The sequence below is a fragment of the Notolabrus celidotus genome, chromosome 11, assembly GCF_009762535.1.
Source record: "Notolabrus celidotus isolate fNotCel1 chromosome 11, fNotCel1.pri, whole genome shotgun sequence".
NCBI lineage: Eukaryota > Metazoa > Chordata > Actinopteri > Labriformes > Labridae > Notolabrus > Notolabrus celidotus.
The window spans coordinates 36,445,447-36,460,033 of record NC_048282.1 but is presented as its reverse complement, the minus strand read 5'-3'; the positions used below and the strand labels follow the sequence as shown (position 1 = coordinate 36,460,033).

The window sequence follows — 14,587 nt, the reverse complement described above, 5'->3', positions numbered from 1 at the left end:
GAGCTGGGGTTCCCAAACTTTTCAGCCTGCAACCCCAAAAATATAGGTGCCACAGACTCGTGACCCCCACTGTCCCTCATAGTGATTTAAAGGTGACATATCATGCAAAATGGACTTTTTAATGGTTCTCTACCTGAAATATGTGTCCCTGTCTACAAACCCCCTGAGAATGAAAAGAATCCATTCTGCCCCTGTTCTGATTTCTCCACCTTTCTGTAAATGTGTGTGAAACGAGCCGTTTCAGACTTCAGTGTTTTTGTTACGTAACAACAATATCCGGTCTGTAACAGGAAGTCAGAGCTCGGAGCTTGTTCAGCCCATAGACTGTATAAAATACAACTCAACCCCTCCTCTGTTTTTCATTCCCTGCACACATGTGTGCTAACAAGGAGCTTAGGAGGGAGGCATGCTAGTTGTAGGCTGTCTTAATAAACACAGAGGTCGGTTTTACTCCCCACGTCTGCAGATTTGAAGATCTAGTGGATGATTTTTATTTATCATGGATAAGTGCTAGCGCTAATTAGCATAGCCACATAGCTACATGTTCGTAGCTCTGTACCAAGACACACGTCGACATACTGATAAATAAAACAACAAGAAACACTAAATCTGTGACCAATCCTTCAGAAAGGTCCTGCTACAGGCGCCTCTCCATCAGGATCAGATTCTGGATCAGATTCAGAGGGTTGAAGTAACGTGGTCTCTGAGCAGCCGTGTATATTCAGCCAACATGTAAACATTAGATCAACGTGCCGGACAGCCGAGGGCACACCCACTTCCTGAGGGGGCGTGGTCAGAGAGAAAACAGAGTGTTCTGAGGAGGACTGAAGAAGAGGGTTTTTCAGGCAGACCAAAATCTGATTTCAAAGTGTTTTTTTGAGCATAAACTTTAAAGACATGTTTTTGGGACCTCTTAGACCAATATATATTGATGAAAAAAGCGTGATATGTCACCTTTTAATGTGTCTTCATTTAGCTGGTCTGCAGAAAATGACCCTACCTGTATGAGCATGTGTCTGTGTTTCCTGTGCTTACTGATGCTTTTGATAATTAACTGTTCACTAACCCTAAACTTAGGAGTCATCTGGAAACAAAGAAAGGCAGAAAACTCATTACATTTTATATTTTCAAGGTTTTATTTCAAGTTTAGCTACTATTTTGTCCCCCCAGGGGATCCTGACCCACACTTTGGGAACCCCTGATCTAGAGCCTTAAAGGAATGAAATATTTGTATCCAAGACCGTTCCTCGACTTAAAAATAACCTAACAGGTCGCCATAATTGATGTTGTTTGATTTCTTCTGCAACTAAAATTCGCCTTCTGGATTTCTTGTGCATGACAGTCCAATCTTGACCTCAAAAATCTACAGTTTATCATATCTCCAACTTCAGCAAGAAGCCTCTCTGCACTGTGATAAAAATGGGAATGAGTTGGAGGAGAAAAGGAATGATTTTCAGATTAACTCACACTTGATTTCAGCTCAGTAAAAAGACTCTGAATGGAATCAATTCAGGCTAGAGATCTGAGGAATTGTTCCATGCAGATTAAAGCTCGGTTCATTGACGCTCACATGCTGCAACAGTGACACCAACTACAACTTCTGACACCAGCAGATGTTCTGATGTGTTCGTGTGCATGGAGAGGCGTGTGAGAAATCTCTTTTCACTGAGTGGACGGGCGTCTTTGGGGCATCAAAAGAGAAACAAAGAGAGAGAGAGAGGAGTGTGAGAGAGGAAATACAGTCTGCAGCTGCATGTGTCAACACACCGTGCATTCTGTGGTGCATCACTGCTGTGCAGAGCGAAAACACGCTCACTTCAGATGTACTGGAGTCAAGCCAATGATATCCAATAACAAGCTTTAACACCAGCTATCATATGTGACGACTTCTGATGAGTGCTTTGGTCACTGTCTTTCTTGTTCTGCTAAATTTGGTACCGTAATGGCAGTATAAGCTGAGCCATTAAAATTAGAACACCATAAAGACATCGTTAACCAACCGTGATGAATGTTTCCTGCTCGATAAGAACTCAAATTAAAATGTGACGGATGTAAAATGTAAAAGGTTTTTGACTCTGTCCTCGTGAGAATCCCTGACAGCTCTAATCTGTGCTCTCCTCCTCTCTCTCTGACGGACAGATAACAAGAGGAGTCAGAGGAAACACTCTAATCTGTCTCAGTGTGTCTCTGTAGACGCACACAGACGCACAGTGGTGCCAGGCTGAGGAGCAGCTGCTCTAATCACACACACACACACACACACACACACACACACACACACACACACACACACACACACACACAAAATGTCAAAAAGTTGATGTTTTTTTCTTTTCTTTTTGTAATGTCTCTCAAGGGAGACGGCAACTGCTCTATGTGTCTTATGAATGTGTGTGTGTGTGTGTGTGTGTGTGTGTGTGTGTCAGGCTTGGACAGCTTCCAGAAACGAGGGGTCATTCCTCGAATTCCAAGTCAATCTCAGAATCTTTCTTCCCTCTCCTAATCCTCCCTGAACATGTATTCATCCGAACCTCTCTTTGTCATTTCTAGTTTCCTCACTCCCTCTCTGTATTTGTCACTAACTGTGTAAATATTCACCTCAGCTTTGAGCACATGTACTGAAAGAGATAAGTAAGTAAGTTTAACATTGACTTTCAACGTTACTTATTTTGCTACCTCTTAAATCGGGCTGCAAAACTACTTCCAATGGAGTTGCGTTGCATTACGATTTGTGGCTTTGCATTGCGTAGTATTTCATTGTGAGGCATTAAGTTACAGGCGTGGCTTGGCGTTGCAATGCAATGCAATGCTTTGGGTCGCGGTGCTTTGGTTTGTGTTGCTTTGGTTCGTGTTGCTTTGGTTCGTGTTGCTTTGGTTCGTGTTGCTTTGGTTCTTGTTGCTTTGGTTCGTGTTGCTTTGATTCGTGTTGCTTTGGTTCGTGTTGCTTTGAGACAAATTTAATTGACTCATTGCATTGTGTGGCATGGTGTTGCGTTGCATTGCGTTGCATGCGTTGCGTGCGTTGCGTGCGTTGCGTGCGTTGCGTGCGTTGCCTTGCGTGTGTTGCGTGCGTTGCGTTGCGTTGCGTGCGTTGCGTTGCGTGCGTTGCGTTGCGTGCGTTGCGTTGCGTTGCGTGCGTTGCGTTGCGTTGCGTGTGTTGCGTTGCGTGCGTTGCGTTGCGTGCGTTGCATTGGGTTGCGTTGCGTTGCGTGCGTTGCGTGCGTTGTGTTGCGTGCGTTGCGTGCGTTCTGGAGTTGCTTGAGTTGCATTCTGGTGTTGCTTGTGTTCTGAAGTTGCTTGCGTTGCGTGGCGTGGCGTGGCGTAGTGTTGCATGGCAAGCGTGTTGCGGCCGTGGCATGGCAATGCGCTGTGTGGCGTTGCATGGTGCTGCTTTGCATCAGACAGATAGATAGATCTTTATTTGTCCTTAATAAGGAGATTTGTTGTCACCGTCTGTTGTGTTTCATTTCGTTGCGTTGCGTTGCGTTGCGTTGCATTGCATTGCATTGCATTGCATTGCATCGCGTTTTTATGGCATGGTGTGTTGTTTCATTGAGTTGGGTTCCTTTACGTTATGTTGCTACATTTTGTTATGATAAGTTATTTTAAGATGCGAAGAGATTCAATACGAAATGATACATGACATGACAATTATAACATCAGTATTCAGCGTTTAGCACCAGTTTTGGTGGTAATATATTTCTGTAGTCATTCTGTTTCAGGTCGTTCTTTTGTTGCATCAAGCTCTCACTGTAAACAGATTGAACTGGTCTCCTCTCTTCTTTGACACATGGTGACAGTTAAAGGAGGTTTTGCCCTGAAGCTGAATTTTTCCTTGTTTATGGATCACTGTGGTTTGTGGATTCATGTGTCAGACTTTTAGAGGGTAAATACAGAGCATAGTGTTTGTCTGATAATAGAGGTTCCACTCTGGAGGAGGAAATGAACATCTGTCAGTACCTCGCGGTCGTCTACCGTGTCTCTACATCTCTCTTTCTCTGCAGGGGTTCGGGAATGTCCGTCTGCTCTTCCTCCAGAATTCCACGACAGAATTCCCGAGCAGGAATCCAGAGGGGAAAACTTTCAGCGCTGCTCTTAGATTTCAGTGAGAACATTTTCGCACACTCTCATGTTTCGCTGTTTAAATCCAGACGCCTCTTTAAATGTGTCGTGTTGAATTATAAGGAGTGAAAGCGATACTGCGTCTATCAAAGCAGAGGCTTTGCCTCCTCGATGGCGTGCTGATTTATCCTCCAACAAAGTGAAAAGGCAGAAGTGTTTATAGCTGTTCTAAATGTGCATTCAGACGAGGAGGGAAGCCTGCTGTCGTACAAAAGGGTGAGAAGCGGAGTGAAGATTACAAATGGGTGTAAATAAATGAACAATGCACGCCCTGGGAAAGTTTCTCTGTGGTGCAGAATCGCTTAAAAAACAAGATTGGCAAAATGTTGGATTTTGAAAGTGATTGAAATCGTAAGTTGCACAAAACACTTTGTGGACGCAAGTTTCTTTTGCAGTTGCAATGTTTTTATGACTCAATTTTGATTGTTTTTCAAGCCTCAAATAAATGCCAGCATGGAGGTATACACCTCTTGGAGTTATGTTTGCATGAGTCGACACATTTAGTTGGAACAGCCGTGTAGAAAGTGTAAAAAGGGAAGAAGACACCTTGCAGTTGTCTCTCTCCTTCAGCTTTATGATGGCTTTAACTAAGAGTGAATAAACTTTTATTCTCTCTTTTTAAAGCATGCACTTAGCAGCTTATTACAACAGCATCCTCACACGTTTGTTCCATAAAAGAGAAAGAAGAAGGAGCAACACAGACCTACAAATTATCTCCAGGCCTGCAAATGAAAGGTAGAAAACCCAAACCAACACTTTCAGAGGACTGAACCTAATAACAGCCTGCATGTCTCCAATAAGCACCTCCATGTTCCTACCACACAGCTGGCGTTTCACTGCCCAGAGGCTACAGATGTACAGACAACCTTGCATCTTCGCACCTTTAACATCCATACATCCAGGCGGCCGGGCCTGAACACGCTCATGGCTCATGGCTCAGGCGGTGAGCTCAGAGTTTCTTAAAAAACACCTCAGAAATGTAAAGATTACAGGCTGCCTGTCTTTATCTTTCCATCTTCACGCTGGTTTGCACAGAGTTAAAGGTTCTGTACATATACGCTCTCAGACGTGTCGGGGCAGGGAATGGAAAGCCGGGTTAAGACTGAGGGGATGTGCAGCGTTCCAGGGATGTCACAAAGTCGGAAACACTGACTTACCCCTGGAAAAGAAAACAAGCGGAATGATCCTGAGGATGAAGAAAGAGACAGAAGGGACGAGTCTGCATGAAGCTTCCACTTCCATATTCTGGAAACTCTTACAGAACGTCTCTCTGAGCCTGTGATGTATTCCTTTAGCATTAAATAAAATGGTGCACTTTGCAAAACACAAATAAAAAACAATGAAATGTGCATTTTTAAACTTAGTTCACATTTCTCTTGCTGCATTCCAACAGTTAAAATGTGCAATTTTCACGAGTGAGGGGAAGAGGAAGATTGACAGACGGATCGGGGTGGCGTCTGCAGTGATGCGGACGCTGTACCGGTCTGTTGTGGTGAAGAGAGAGCTGAGCCAGAAGGCAAAGCTCTCAATTCACCGGTCAATCTATGTTCCAACCCTCACCTATGGTCCTGAGCTGTGGGTAGTGACCGAAAGAACAAGATTGCAAATACAAGCGACTGAAATGAGCTTTCTCTGCAGGGTGTCTGGGCTCAGCCTTAGAGATAGGGTCAGGAGCTCAGACTCAAAGTAGAGCCGCTGCTCCTCTGGATCGAGAGGAGCCACATGAGGTGGTTCGGGCATCTGGTCAGGATGCCTCCCGAACGTCTCCCTGGGGACGTGTTTCGGGCATGTCCACATGGGAGGAGGCTATGGGGAAGACCCAGGACACGCTGGAGAGATTATATCTCTCAGCTGGCCTGGGAACGCCTCGGTATCCTCCAAGAGGAGCAGGTGGAAGTGGCCGGGGGAGAGGAGTGTCTGGGCTTCCCTGCTGAGACTGCTGCCCCCAAGACCCGGACCCGGATAAGCGTAAGAAGGTGGTATGGTATGGTAAATGTGCAATTTGGGCAAACCCAGCTCCAAACTGTACTTTTCATGCTGCTGTGACGTTAGCAGACCTCTAACTGACTCATCCCTCATGCTGAGCTACATCATCAGGTGGTCAGGTGTATCATGATAACAGTATAAATGAAAGGTCTGCAGGAAGCCTACATTTCTTGTTGCACAGAGGGTTTGGAAAAAGCTCTAAGTCTCATATTTTAATCCTTACATTTTTTTTCAAGTGTTTAAATTGAGCTTTTATGCAAAAATGAACACACCTCTTTCTTCTATCCTCTGATTTTCTGTTTCTTTGAGCTTATTTTTGTCCCTCTTTGGATGACAAACGTCCCTCTCTCTACCGTTTTCTATAAAATCCCTCAATTGACTGTCTGTGTCGAGACTCCCCTGCAGATAAGATATCATACGTGACAGGAATCCGTCTAGTCTTCTGAAAAGGATTCTCATGAGTGTCTGTCTTTCACCTCCGGACTCCAGAGAGCAGAGCGGTAGAAAAAAGAGAGACTAAAAGGTGACAGTGAGAAGAGAAGAGGGTGAGAGCTGAGAGGGGAAAGAAAAGCAGACATGAGGACGATAAGATGAGCAGCAGCAGCAGGAGGAGGATAAGACACGGTAATGGAAAGACTGACTTCTTCTCTGGGAGTTCTTATCTGAAGAGACAGATGGATGGAGGAGAGGAGGGAGGGAAGGGAGGAGCGGGGGAGTCAAACCTCTTCTGCTACTGATTCAACATTTAGACATTTTTCATTCTGCAGCTGTGGCGTTCGTTTTCTCCTCCCATCCTGCCTCAAAGTTTGCTTTCCATGAAATCTAAAAAACAACTTATAGGTATGTTTTATATTCATACAATAAAAGAAGATGCAATGTTTTATATGATATAAAAAACATGCAAATGAATCACACTCGCCTGGTTTTGTTGCACAGAATTCAAAGCTCTCAAACGTAGATTCTACGCTCATGAAGATATTTCTGGGAATACTTTTAGAGTAAACATGTCTCCCCTAAACCTCCTAATGCAGACTGAACACTTTGATAAAGAAACTGATGGATAAAAAATAATATTTCTTCTACTTTGCATGATGTGAATGCAGTTATTTACAGAATTTATACTTATCAGGGAAAGGAAAGAAGACTCTTAAATGTATTATTATTATTATTATTGTATTCTATTTATTTGATCTTTATTTCATTTTATTTGAATTTTATTCCATTTTATTTTATTTTTATTTCTTAATTTTTTATTTTACTATAATTATTTAATCTTTATTTCATTTCATTTTACTTTATTCAATTTTATTTTATTTTGATTTCTTTATTTTTTATTTTATTCTATTTATTTGATCTTTATTTCATTTTATTTTAATTTTATTCTATTTATTTGATCTTTATTTCATTTTATTTGAATTTTATTCCATTTTATTTTATTTTTATTTATTTCTTATTTTTTATTATATTTATTTAATCTTTATTTTATTGTATTCTACTTTATTCTACTTTATTTGATCTTTATTTTATTTTTATTTCTTTCTTATTTTTTATTCTCTTTATTTAATCTTTATTTTATTGTATTCTACTTTATTCTACTTTATTTGATCTTTATTTTTTAAATTTATTTATTTATTAATTATTTTATTCTCTTTATTTAATCTTTATTTATTGTATTTTACTTTATTCTATTCTATTTGATCTTTATTTGATTTTATTTGTATTTATATCTTATTTTATTCCTTCTTCTATTAGTATCTAACTTTCTTACACACTGTTAATAAGAGCTCTGTAATGCCCGAATTTCCCTCCCCAATAAAGTATTTCTGATTCTGATTCTCTGCAGTTTTATCCTGTACTGAAAATTTCCCGACTTTGTTGGAGCAGCTGCACGACTTCATCTCCCCTCTTCCCTGACGTCCTCTGTGTAAAGTCCCCACAAGAAATCAGGGTGATTTGAAGTGTTAGGCAGAGGTTTAAAACCTTCACCTGAACACGTCTGTATGTTGTGTTCAAATGTTATCATTGCATGATGGAGATAATATCATGTCCTGAAATGTTCAGGAGTTCATGTGTGAAAGAAACTGAAAGAGAAAGGAAGAACAAACAGTGTGACAGATGAAGGGCGGAGGTGGAACATGTGATCCTCTGATTCTCCTGCAGATCGATCAACACTGTCCCAGTGTGTGGAAACTCCTCCATGATATGTGTGTGTGTGTTTCTGTGTGTTTTAGACCCTGACAGAGAGGAAAGATTTGAGGAGTGATGACAGTTTGTCCGCTCATGCCTCAGAGTCGATGCTTGTCCAAACAAACGTGTCTAATAACAGCTGATTGAGTCTCAGAGACGATTTCTGGGACTAGTATGTAGTTAAAGTCCGGCTAAGGATAGCTTTTAACTCTGGAAGTTATTCCTCTTTCACTAAACTTCTCTTGTTCTCTCTCTTTGTGCAAAAGCTGCATTCACATCCGTCACCGTTGAAGCGTTTCTATCAGCTCATATTTCTGGGTGTTTGCATCCTTACTTTAGGTCAGAGGGTTTGGGGCGAGCATGCACCGCCTTAAAGGTTTGCAAATGCAGGAAAATAAACTCACATATGACCTTAAAATGTAAACGTCTATTTGTAAAAGCTTACCAAGATGAACCTTATAGGAAGGGAATCTCAAAATTGTATATGGGGCTTCAATCTCTTAAAGGCACTATGAGGAGTTTTTCATCAGCTGAGAAACAGACTGAAACCAACACTGATGCCTCTGTATGAACCTCAAAAGCAAACAAAACCATAAACAACAACACTGATACCTTCTCTGTTGTCATTTTTAATGCCTTAAACCACTCAGAGGGGGTAGGTGTCAGACCACATGATTGACATTTGGCTTTTAAAACACCCTTTTTCGGCTTTTTTTAAATGAATAATCACATTGAGTGATACATCTGGCTGTTAAAAGACAGCAGGGTGAGGTTTTTGTTGAAAACACTACTTTTGCATGTAGAGAACAAGAGATAAGAGGTATCCCTTTGTCCACAATGGGGTGCCAAAATTGATATAAATCAAAAGTTCCTCACAGCAGCTTTAACAAAGATAACACGTCTAATGCAAGATCAAGGTGGGAGACAGAAGGCAACATAGTAATCACACAGGAGAACTGGAGTGACATTTTTAAACAACAATGGAAAACAACAAATTCCCCACTTTGGAGAGAATTTACGTGGAAATTTCTGTACTCCATATCAGAAGAAATCATATTCCAGCCAGACAGAGTGTTGGAGATGCTGCGGCAGTAAAGAGGCGAACCACTATCATATATTTTGGAGTTGCCCCGTTGTGAACCCATTTTGGTTGCGCATACATCAGATCCTAGAGACTGTCTTTTCAACAAGAATAACTTTATGGTTCAATCTGTTGTATCTGGTTGATCTAAAGGAACTAGATTGGAGGAACAGAGATAAATACTTGCTGAGAATATTACTAGTGGCCTGTAAGAAATCTATAACAAAGAAATGGTTGAAGAGGGAGGCCCCCAATGTGGATGAATAGATTGATATTGTGTACAGTATCTTTGTGATGGAAAGAATTACTTTTAATTTAAGAACACAAAAGGAGGTATTTATTGTAAATTGGCAAAAATGGATCTCATATGTCTCTACTATCAGACCGGATTTTAGGTGATCTCTGCTTGGACTGTGATTGACACTCATCTGTTTATTTTCATATTTGTTTTTTTTCTGGTGGTGTCTACCAGTCTCTTTATGTAAGTCTTTACTTTCCCCCGAAGTCTTTGTACTTGTCTATAGGTCTTCATGTTCATTGTTGTTTATGTACAAAATCAATAAAATGTAAACGTCTACATGCCTGTAAAACTACAGGAATAAAACGAGGGGAAAGGAATGCATGAAGAAGACAGAGAATTGCAAAATCGAGGAACGAGGAGGCGACTCCAACTTGTTAGAAGGCTTTCAAAGAATCTGTCAGAGTGATCAGATAAACATGACAAAGTTTAGCTGCTCCCTCACACACACACACACACACACAGAGATAATCCTCTGACATGTTGCAGCCTGACGGACTGAAAGCTTGAAATGTCACCGCGGAAAACTGAGAGAGGCGAGGAGGGAAACTCTGAGAGAAACATGATAAACTGAGAGAGGGAGGACAGGGAGGCTTCCTCTCCTCTGACCTTGACTTTCCTCCACTCCTCCTCCTCCTCCTCCTCCTCCTGTCTGTGTGTGTGTGTGTGTGTGTGTGTGTGCTCCCTCCATCCCTTATTGTAACAGACAGCTGAGGCAGATCAAGTAATTAGTGCAGGACGGGAGGAGAAAGAGGAGGATGAGTGATAAGGGAGAGAGGAGGGAGGTTTGTAGAAACTCTTTCAAGTAAATCACTGAGGAATCACAGAGTCATCCCTCCTGGATCAAATTAAAAAAGAAAGATGAATATAAGTCACACTAACACCAGTGCAAGTTTACTTTCCATGATTACAGTGAGCCAAAAAGCATGTATCTGTAGGGGGAGGTGTCCGACACTTTGTGGAAAACTTCCAAAAACTATGTGTACTAACTGCATTAAATCTGAGTTATTCTAAGCTGTGAAATACTGTTGCATGCAAGAAGCACAACAGAAGTAAAGGAGTTAAAGCATCTCAGTGTCTTGTTTGTGAGTGAGGGTAAAGGCCAAATCCCCCAGATCAGTGTCCCGTCTGTCTCCGATCCGTCACAGCACCAGATCTGACAGGTTTCTATTCTAGTCAGTGTGTTAACTTCCACTGGATCCGCTCCGTCTCTGATCCAGCAGGTCGTAGTCCTCCGGATCAGATACGCAAGACTTCTATTTCTGCAGGATGCCGGAGCACGACGCATCAATCTCAACAGAGCAGATGGAGGCAAGACAGGAAGTCAGGTTTCACCAAAACAAAATGAAAACATCCAGTTGATTTTCAGAATAAAACACTCTGTGTTATCACCAGATCGTATTTCACTTAACTACAACAACAAACCAAAGTCATGATGAGCGGAGCCAGGCCTGGAGTCAACAGGTCAGAGGTTTTCAGAGGACCAGAAAGACAACATGGATGAGGAGAGGAGGAGGAGGAGGAGAATCCTTGATTCAGTGATTACAGCAGGAAAAACCTCGGTCACATGACTCCAGCTGTTCGGCGGTCCTGCTCCGTGCTGCGTTCTGAAAACGCAACCGGTGGGTGTTGACAGACCGGACACGGATCTTGTGGAAGTCCCGTGTTAAATGAGTCGCGAGTTGTGGTGTGATGTGGTCATTGCATCAAGCCGTCGAGGTGAAGAGGGAGCTTTCGATGCACCGGTAGATCTACGTACCAACCAAGCACCAACCTCCAGTCTCAAAATATGAAGCTCATGCAGAAGTGTTATAAACTGCAGTTCATCAAGAATCCACTAGAGGCTGGCTGCAGAAACACAGGAAACCACATACACACCCATTCAAAGAAGACGATCTTTGCAGCAGGAATAAACATGTTTACAGCCTGGTTCAAGAAACGGGTTCAGAAGATATTAAGATTACAAGTTTTGCCCAAATAAGGACATGACTGACTTGACTGACAGGCGGGAACACATAGCTGTTGGCTAGGAGGCTCAAACTCCGCCCCTTTACGTCACACTCTAACTGGTTGAGTTCAGCATCTTCAATATGGCTGCCGCCACCGATTGGCTTCAAAACAGCGCTCAGGAACAGACGGGTGACGTCACGGATACTACGTCCATTATTTATACAGTCTATGTTACCAGCTGAAAGAAAGTAGTGACAGAGTAAAGGAGGATCAAGGATGCAGAGTCAATCTTAGAGATAGGATATCTGAGGGAGCTTGGAGTAGAGCGGCTACTCCTTCGTATCAGAAGAAGCCAGTTGAAGTGGTTTAAGCATTTGATAAGGTGCTTCCTTTAGGAGGTCCAACTAGAAGCAGACACAAAGATAGACCCAGAACACACTGGAGGTATTATATCCTTTTTGGCATGGGAGCACGTCAGAATCCCCCAGGAGGAGTGGGAAAACCTTGCAGACTTTGCAGAGGCTACAGCCCACATCGCAGCGTTTGCAGGTTTGGACTCCCGGCCTCGACTATTTGCTGGATGTCCTCCCCTCGCTCTCTACTCCCCACATTTCCTGTCTCTCTTCAGCTGTCCTATCCATTAAAGCAAAAAAATGCACAAAACTAACTTTAACTAAAAGCAAAAAAAGAATCTCCCAGGAGGAGAGGGAAGATGTTGCAGGGGAGAGAGATGTCGGGGTCAACTTGGATAAGCTGCTGCCATCGTGACCCGACCCTGGATAAGCAGAAGAAGATGGAAGAATGGATGGAGGGATGGACAACTTTATATCTCTCTTTCAGAGTCTCCATCTGTTTGTTTGTTTTAATGTCACTAAACTGAAGTCCCTGCTGTCTCCTTCAGATTATAAACACCATCAGGATCTTCCAGCAAAGGATACATTCATGCCATGTTGCAATGTAAGAGGATAAACTCTGCATGCAGCTCATCTCCACATCTGCAGAGAGGTCAAAGGTCAGGAGCTGAACCTGGAGAGGAGTCGTTGTCTTGTTTAAAGTCTAAATCAGAGGCTGGGATGCACATACACCTGTCGACATACTACTACACCTGCTCCAGACATGTTGACAAGATGCCAATTTAAAGCTCCAGTAAGCGACGACACTGGACGAGCATGCATATAGCATGGACTTTGGAAATGTTAAACCTCATGGTATGCAGAATCATCCATAACAACAACAAAGCTTTACAGGCCGGGCGAACGTCACTTCAACTCCTTTAATGCTGCAAGAAAACTCATCTTAAGAACCCCATGATTAACTTTTAACCCATCGCCTGCTCAGAGATCAGAGAGGACCTCTCCTCGGTGCATGTGGTGTCCATCATGCAGACAGTCTGACAGTTATTAATGCTCTGCAGCGTGCCAAATATTCCCAGTATGTGTTACAGCAGAGGGCCGACTGCTGATGGTGACAGGGCGAGCTGAGGCGCTCCAGCTGCTGGCTCTAAAGGACGCTGTCACAGTTGCTGCAGCTTGTTTTTCCTCAGCGTCTAATAAACCCGTCCGTCTGTCGGTGCTCGTGTCCGTCTGTCCGTCCGTCTCTCTCTCTCTTTCATGTGGAGGATGTTTTTCAGAGAGATTCGTGATGAAGGAGCGAGTGTGTGATGAGGGTTTGAATGTGGACTTTGGTCTGTGGAGCGCGTCGTGGTCAGTCACGGTCTCTGAACTCTGACTGAGCTTCATTAACACACTGTTAACCGCTAACTGAGCTGCACACACAAACACACACTCATACACACTCATGTGCACACAGAGAGAGAGAGGGGATCACTCAACCTGAGGTCTCTACTCTCTGTTATTTTGAAACATGCACGTTTTAAGAGTTTATTCTTGCAGAGGTTTGCATCTTATCTAAAAGGTCAGCAGCAGATTTAGCAACTGGAATCAACCCTGAAGCCTCTACATGACCTAACACCAGAAATGAGAAGATTTAGTACTTTTATAGTTATTTTTGTAAGCTGTGAAGGCTGCCTTTGAGTCTGTGTGAAGACGAAGGGGTATTTGGCACACACTTTCCAATGCAACCGTCCTGCAGATCAAAAAAGTGCATTCACTGGAGAGTAAGTGCATTTTTGAGGTGACACTTTTTGGGAAATCTCTTTGATATAAAGGGCAAATTAAGGTGTCAGAGCCCAGAGGTGCAGGGTAACACAGGACTACCACCAGATCTGTGTCCGGTCCGGCTCCGTGCTCTCTCGTCCGTCAACACCCACCGGTTGCATTTTCAGAACGCAGCACGGACCAGGACCGCCGGACAGCTGGAGTCATGTGACCGAGGTTTTTCCTGCTGTAATCACTGAATCAAGGATTCTCCTCCTCCTCCTCTCCTCATCCATGTTGTCTTTCTGGTCCTCTGAAAACCTCTGACCTGTTGACTCCAGGCCTGGCTCCTGGCATCTGGCAAACATAGAAGTCTTGCATATCTGAACGGAGCGGATCCAGTGGAAGTTAACACACTGGCTAGAATAGAAGCCTATCAGATCCGGTGCTGTGACGAATTGGAGACGGACCGGACACGGATCTGGTGGAAATTGGCCATAAGAGAGTCACTTTAAAGCAGTATGTAAGCATCCTTTGTGTCTTCATGCATTTTAAAGAAAGAAAACTGTCCGTGCATGGGAGGAAAAAGTCACAAATTGACGATTTATCATCTTAAGAATGAAGTTTTGCAGCCGCTCATTTGCTGGACGATTCTTTAAATCCATCAAACTTCACACTAAACGATCAGAAAGCTCTGCATGCCACCGTTCTATGTGTACACAAACCCCGCCTTACTTCACTGACCGGTGAATAGGAGTGGAACGAACCTGTGTGTGTGTGTGAAAAAACCGACCCCCCATCACACACACACAGGTTCGTTCCACTCCTATTCACCGGTTTATGACTTAACTATGGGAAAACACTCCC

At 42.9% G+C, this 14,587-nt stretch overlaps 1 protein-coding gene across 1 annotated transcript in view; it reads right to left on the bottom strand.

Moving 5' to 3' along the window:
* lama5 (laminin, alpha 5) overlaps window positions 1–14,587 on the bottom strand; it is a 122,261-nt gene that overhangs the window by 73,702 nt on the left and 33,972 nt on the right. The gene's annotated exons all lie outside the window — the stretch shown is intronic.